Consider the following 7606-nt stretch of genomic DNA (forward strand, 5'->3'; position numbering starts at 1 on the left):
TGGAATTGGCAAAAATGGAGAGTGAGACTGTGGAATAATAATAGCAGAGGTCCCCATGACTGCTCGACACTGCAGGAGCCCAGAGAGCCAAGAAAGGCTACGTCAGCTCGGCCGCGCCGAGAGGGTCCAAATCAGCAGACGTTTGCTGCCTTCACCTGTGCCCTGTGAAGTTTTCAGATCTTCAGACAGTCGGCTAGCTGAATAAAGTTCTTCCTTTTTCTTTTCCTTTTTTCCTTTTCCTTTTTCTCCCATTCTTGTCACGCAAAATCCAGCCTCCGTTCCCGAAGACTGACCTGGAACTGACCCGGAAACAGACGCAGCTGTGCAGCCTGCTTCCCACAGGCAGCACCACGCCCCAAGCCTCAGTTTCCCTACTAACCACCTAGCGATGCTCTTTCCAGGCCTTCAGATGAAGAAGCATCCGCTCACCGCTTAGTTACAGTATGCTGTTTCCAGCGGTTTCCAGCTTCATGATACAGCACTCGTGTTGGATCAGTTCTTCTGAATATAGGGAGATTCTTATTGTTTTGTAAATTTTAGTTTCGTGATGTTGGGAATTGAACCCAGGACCTCACACAGTATATGCTAAGTGAGCGCTCTACTACTGAGCCACTTCCCCAGCCTCAGCCCAGGGACTTTGAAATGTGTGATCCCAGGAGATATCAAGTGAGGCATTTTATTCACAGATGAAAGCCTGTAAAGTGTCTGTCTCTTCCAGCAGCTAATTTAGCCAGCGCTTAGTGTAAGGGGGTATTTTGCCTTCTGATAAAGATTAAATAAGCATGGGACTACACACATACCCTCCCCCCCCCCCACACACTCACTCAGAAGCAGGTGCACATGTATTACGTCTCTCAGGATTTTAGGATTTGCACATGGGCCCCGTGTTATGTGTTCCCATGATGTGTGATCCTGGGAAAAGTAACAGATAAGTACATGTATTACTGGTATTCAGAGGAGGAGGAAACAGATTTAGAAAGGAAACATAACTGGGGAAATAACTTACAAAGGATTCAAACCCAGACCTGCCTAATTCTGCCCCAACAATCCCATAAGACCGCCTTGTAGGTCAAGCATATAACCCACACCATCTTTTTGAATATATAGTTAGAGGGGGGCATGTAACACAGCTCCTCGAAACAAAGTTGAACAAATAAAGAACAACAATGGCTTATTCTCTTGCCTAATATCTATGGGCAAGAAAATTAGAAGTTCTAAGATTTTGAGTGTATGTGTGTATGTGTATGTGTATGTGTGCATGTGTGCGTGTGTGTGTGTGTGTGTGTGTGTGTGTGTGTGTGTGCAGTTGCCTGAACAGGTCAGGAGAGCATGCCCTGGAGCTCATGCGCACGTTGGCGGTACATATTCTACATGGAACAATAAAGAGAAGATGCCCCTGCACAAGCATGACACTAACATTTGTGAAGAGAGAAAAAGAAATCCCTTGGAGCTGGAGTACAGGCCATTGTGTGCCACCTGACCCAAGGGCTGGGGATTCATTCTGAGTCCTTGGAAAAAGCGGCTAGTGCTTTCAGTACCGAGGCATGTCTCCAGTTCCCTATTCAGCAATGTCTAACGAGGCAGTTCTGGCTTAGGGTCTCCTCTTCAGCTGCTGTAGGATGTCCTCTAACACTGTAGTTATCTGAAGCCACAGTTTATGCAGGAAGATTTACTTAGGAGGTAGATCATTTACATGGTTAGCCACTTGGGACAAGGCCAAATGGAATGCTTCTGCTGCTCTCTGTGCGACTGTTGAGTGTCACTTAACTGGTGGCTGCTTTCCTCCATGCTAAGAGACACAAGGATCAAGGCTGAACCAGCAACACCTTTGATGAACTGGCCTCAGAAATGACATTACCCAGCTTACCTCACGGTCTTCAAACAGCCAACTTTGATTTGATGGGTGAAGATCTACGTATGCATGACAATATCAGGAGACACACATTATTAGGGGCTATTTGTAGGTTGGTCTTTCCCCCTAAAATATCCTTATTCTCTTTCTATAAATCCTTGTAGCAAAATCTTCTACTCTCTCCCCACTTTTCCATTTAGTATTCCATCTCAGAAACTATTGCCTACCTCCCCTCAAACCTGGAGCACAGTGGCTGTGTAGGGAATCGTGAAGGATGTTACTGATTTCCAACGTGATAAGAAGTAGAAGGACATAGTCGAACTGTCAGGCAAGTCTGTGAAGATGTTTATAGACGACGTTTATTGTGGCAACATCACCACCACAGAATGTGGTCAACACCAGTCTGTAGGGGATTTCAGGACTGAGTAGGAAGGGGAAAGTAGGTGAGTACCTGCGTCTGCCTCTTGAGCTCTGGACCAGAGATGCGATGTGAGCAGATGCTCACCCACTACAGCTGTATCTCCTCAACCACCTCAAACTGCATCCTCCAAGTGCGAGTCCAAGAAAACTATCCTTATGTTGCTTTTTCCAGGTACTTTTTAAATCACAGCAACGATAAGAGTAAGCAAGCAACGTAAGAACCTGTCAGTCAGGTTATAAGAACCGCTCTTACCTGTCAGTCAACGCTGTCTTGCTACTTGTGGAAACAATGAGAACTGGTCTGACAGAGTAGTCCTTCTCTGATATGCTTCGGAGACTTCCACAGTAATACCTAGTGCAGTAGACAGTCATGGAACAGGTTTCCTTGACAGCCCTCTCCGGGGCCGGCCCCACTTTTGTGATGCCCACTGAGCTGGGGATCTGAGTTAATAACACTGATAGGTGGGCATGAAAGACCAACAGCATACTGGCGGTTGTGTCTTTGGGATCAAGGGTATTCTGCCTCTTTTATTTTACTAATATTGTACATCTATATATTGTTTATTCTCAAATAAAACTTAATGAAGACGAGCAACTAAAACACTGCTTAAGACAGGAATCACGCGTTCCAGAGTCCAATGCCTGACGTGATTTCTTTTTAATGCAATGCACTTCCAGCCTCCACGTCTTTCTTGTTCCAAGGATGTCATTATCAATACTAATATAAAATTTTCATTGCTTGAACCATTACAATATACAGGGAATGGATTTTTCAATTTGTCAAGTTCCAGTGAGTATATTAGCAGAATTATCTGTCTGTCAGCAGGCACGTGGTGACGCCAGCAGCATCTCTAATGCTGATTGCTCTGAATCTCTGTGTTTATACGGGTCTCCAGTGGCAGGAGGCCCCTCTCCCCTTTCCCTCTGACTGATTTCCCTTTGCATCTCTTCTCATGCTATCTGAGCCTTTAGGATGATGAATACTGAAAGCAGTCTGTGAGATAGGAAGTAATTGATAAAATATGGCTTTAAGCTCTGGGAGTCCTGTTGAAGAAAAGGAATTGGATTGTATGAGCCAGGGGGGTTCAGGGTCATGACAGGGAAACCCACAGAATCAGCTGACCTGAGCTCTCAGAAGCTGACCAGTCCCTGGACCTACAGTTAGGGAGCTTCCCAGGGCCACAGGGATGTTGGGTCCCAACTTTACATCTGAGGTACCAGTGAGACTTGAGTATGTAGGAGCGGGAACTGCTTGTTCATCCTGGCTGCCCAGAATTAAAATAATCACACAGAAATTGTATTAATTAAAACACTGCTTGTCCCATTAGCTCTAGCTTCTTATTGGATAACTCTTACATCTTAATTTAACACATCTCCATTAATCTGTGCATTACCATGAGGTCGTGGCCTACCAGCAAAGTTCCAGCCCATCTGTCTCCAGCAGGTCCATGGCTTCTTTCTGATTCTGCCCTTCTTCCTCCCAGAATTCAGCTTAGTTTTCCCTGCCGACCTAAGTTCTGCCTTGCTATAGGCCCAAAGCAGTTTCTTTATTCATTAATGGTAATCACAGCACACAGAGGGGATTCCTACATCATGAGTGGCCTGTTCTCATCATTCTTTTAGATTCTAGATATCAAGGGTTTGAGGTAATGACACAGTCTGATAAATTATGATAACCAGCATTTGAGGTTTACCTAATTTCAAAGTATCAATCTCTAAAATTATTTCACATTAAGTCTGTGCCAATTTATTTGATCCTTTTTTAATCAATGAGAAGAAATTTCAAATATGGGCCTTTTCCTAGGATTCCAAGCCTCTTGGTGATGGTGTTGGCAGGGCTGCTGTCTTAACAGACATTTTCAATTGGCAGAGTGCCGTAGCTTCATCTTTTCCTGCAGTTGACATAGATTGGAGTTTGACTCCATTGATTAGTTCTGGAAGTTTGGAATAAGGCTGTGAGGGTTTTAAAATATTCCCCCTTTTAATTTTATCATTAATATAAAACAATAAAATGGAAGACATCTTAAGTAGAAAATGTTTGGTCCTACTTTTCTTTCATGGCCAAATTGAACAGAACACACATGAAAAGGTAGACAGAGCTTCTATTTGTCAAATGATGGATTATTCTTTTCATTCGCATAGGTATCTTGCAGTGTCAAGATACAAGTATTGAGTAATTACGATTCCAGAAAGATATTGTATAATAGAATTATTTTCACAGATATGCACAAAAACATATTTTTCATGTAGTTCTTGTATGATGGTTTGGCATTGAACAGTGCACAGTATCAATGGATATCTCTTCATTTGTTTGAGCTTCTGTCTCCAGTCTTGAAGATAAGTTCAGGGTAATCATCGAACCCCCTACAAAAGAGTGATAATGTTACAATGGAATTATCATTTCACAATACATGGATTTCAAAACCTGGCCATTGATTAGCTGAACTAATGACAGAAGGTGGTGCTGGCAGCTTAGAGCTCTGCGTTCAAAGTCAGAACCAACAGCATTTCTTTCACATTGACTGGAATTATAGAGTGAAACCCCTTTATCTCTTAACAAGCTACGTCCAGCGACGAAATTCCCTTTGCTGTGCTTCAGCCTCGATGTGAGAAGGGAGAACATGCTCAGATATTGAAAACCTGCAGCCCGATACTGACTTTATCACTCATATCAAAGACACTGAGGAGATAGCGCACGTGCCATTGATGGATTATTTTCATCATGAAAGTCTGACGACCCCACTTGGGTTTTCAAACAAGGCATTTAATAACCACTGCCTTGTTAAAAGGTGGAAAACGATCTGGCTGGTGGCCTGATAGGACGGGGTTTTATTGATTTTTACCGAGGCCCTTGGCTTGGGAGATCACAGGCTTCTTAAGGGCAAACTTAAAAGGAAGCATTAAGAGGGATGAGTCATTACCTGTGTGATGGACGTCGGTCTGTGAGCTTCAGGACTGGGAGCTTTTCCTCGGGGATCAGCTGGAGGGGGAGAGGGAACACGTGGGCCATGTCTCGTGTCTCATTTCATCTGCTTTCGGGCTTTTTGCATATTTGTGAATTGGCCTTGCTCTGGTGGAGGATTGCGGTAGATGACTTTCAAAAGGCAAACTTAATTGTTGACTTATAAGGAGGAAGGAGACAGATTGCTATAGATGCTAGGGGAAAAAAAAGAATAGTGTTTCAAATGCAATGAAAAAAAGAAAGAGAAAAAAGTAAAGAACCGTCAGTTTTGATGACTGAGTCCCTTGGAGAAAAGAGTGAAGGTTTCTAAGCCTGCAGCTCCTTCCCAAGACTAAGCTTGAGGGTACAGTAGAAAAGAGGCATAGACGGCAGTCTAGAGGAGCAGGGGTGTGAATTACTGAGGAGATATGAGGAATTCACAAGCTGATACCTGATGGGAGCGGCACAGAAGAGTTGTGTGTGATAACACAGTTTTGTTTAACTCTGGATGCTCAGTGCTTTGTAGACTGGCACATAGTCGCTTGAGCTACTCCAAGAGCTGCCGCCTCCCCTTTCCCATCTTCTCTTTGAGACTGCTATGACATCATGCTGCCGTGTTGAGTGTGGGGGTGGAGTGAGCATGAAAGGAGTTGGGTTTACTTGAAACTCAGGTGTTGGATCTTAGCTGTGCCTGAGTTCCCTTCGAGGCTGTTACACTGAAGTGAGCAGTTCTCTTCACGAAGAGTCTGCTAAGTGTTGTTTTGAATACACCATAATTATAGTCCAGTGATACGCCATCATAGAACAACATATGGGAGGTTATGTTTCTGCATGAGGAAGCACTCATGACTGGAATGCACTTTTCTACTTTATGAATTTTTAAATATTGGTGCAAATTGGCTCTTTCCCAAAGGGGGAGAAGTGATACATAGGTATTCGGCTTTGTCAGAAGCAATCTATGCTGAAGTATTGTTATAAATAATAAATATTTGTGAAGGGTACTTGAGTCATTTTTCTTTCCTTTCTTGCAATGTTATAAATTACAACGCTACCATGGGGTAACCTGTATAGGGAGCAGCAAACCACAGAGCATGCGTGCATGCACGTGTGCTCTCTCTCTCTCTCTCTCTCTCTCTCTCTCTCTCTCTCTCTCTCTCACACACACACACACACACACACACACACATACACACACACACACACACACACGAGGGATGTCAAAGACCAAACAATGTTTATTTTAAGCCACCCTCCTTCCTTCGCTCAGATCTTTGTTCATTCTTGTTCACAGGCTTTTTCCTGATTGTTGAGACCTGGGAGATAGAGTTCATCCAGAGAAGTCCCACTAAAATAGCTGTGATTTCATCAGGAAAATAATTCTTTCTAATGGGTTATTTCATGTTTTATTCATGCGGAAATAGTACATACTGGTGAGTGGTAGATCTTGTTACAAACACACTTATAATAGTTTGAGAGAACTTAAATTATAAAGATATTTTGGGACATACTCCTTATGAACATCTAAATGTAAGTACCTGCAAAGATTTCTTTTTATTTCTCCGTCTCTTCCAGATCATGCACCGGAGCCCTTCATTTACTTATTCCTTTGTATCCATCCTCTGCCCTTAAAGCCTCCTGTACAAAATAATATAAAATTTAAGTGAAAGACCCACAGAGAGTAGGCCTGTGCTCATTAAGGCCAGAAGAGGGGATCTGATCCCTGGGAACTGAAATTACAGGTGGTTATAACTATCGGTGCTGGAAAATGGATCTGGGTTGCCCGAAAAAGCAGTAAGGTTTCTAACCACTGGCTGAACTATCTCTCTACCCACTAGTGTAAAATAAAAGCTACACCAACTGTTCTCCTACAGGCAAGCGTAACCATGTTTTGAGAAGTAGACCTAAGCCACCTAGCTGTGGCATGATTGGCAACTGTGATCTGCTTGGCAGAGAGACAGTTCTCTCTTCAGAGCACAGCCCCTGGCAAGACAATCACACTCCAGCGAAAGAAGGCACACTTGAGAATGTGTAGGTCACGCTAACTGGTCTCAAAAGACTTCTGAGACACAAGGTTGGGTGGGGGAGGGGCGTGTGACATTGCAAGACACTCTCAAGGAAGCACTACTATGAATAGAAGGATATTCAGAAGTTGGTTCCGTGCTTTACAAACACATTTATCCTCAGAGTATACGCAGCCTCTGGATTTTTACTCTTACTCCAGCAGATGCAAACAGTCTTTTCTCCAAGTTAAGTCTTGCCTTCTGCCCTTCCCTCCTCTTCCTCTCTCTTCTCCTACCTGCTTTTCTTTACATTAAAATTTGTTCCAAATTTGTTTGTCATGCCGTGGAACCAACTTGCTGACTTTTCTGAGTGCATCATTTGCCAGTGGTTCC

General features: G+C 43.4%; 1 pseudogene; it reads left to right on the forward strand.

The window, feature by feature from the left end:
- The first annotated feature begins 1347 nt into the window (after nt 1-1347).
- On the forward strand, nt 1348-1441 carry LOC119826921 (annotated as a pseudogene).
- The last annotated feature ends 6165 nt before the right edge of the window (nt 1442-7606 follow it).

Source organism: Arvicola amphibius, chromosome 11 (genome assembly GCF_903992535.2).
Source record: "Arvicola amphibius chromosome 11, mArvAmp1.2, whole genome shotgun sequence".
NCBI classification, from domain to species: Eukaryota; Metazoa; Chordata; class Mammalia; order Rodentia; family Cricetidae; genus Arvicola; species Arvicola amphibius.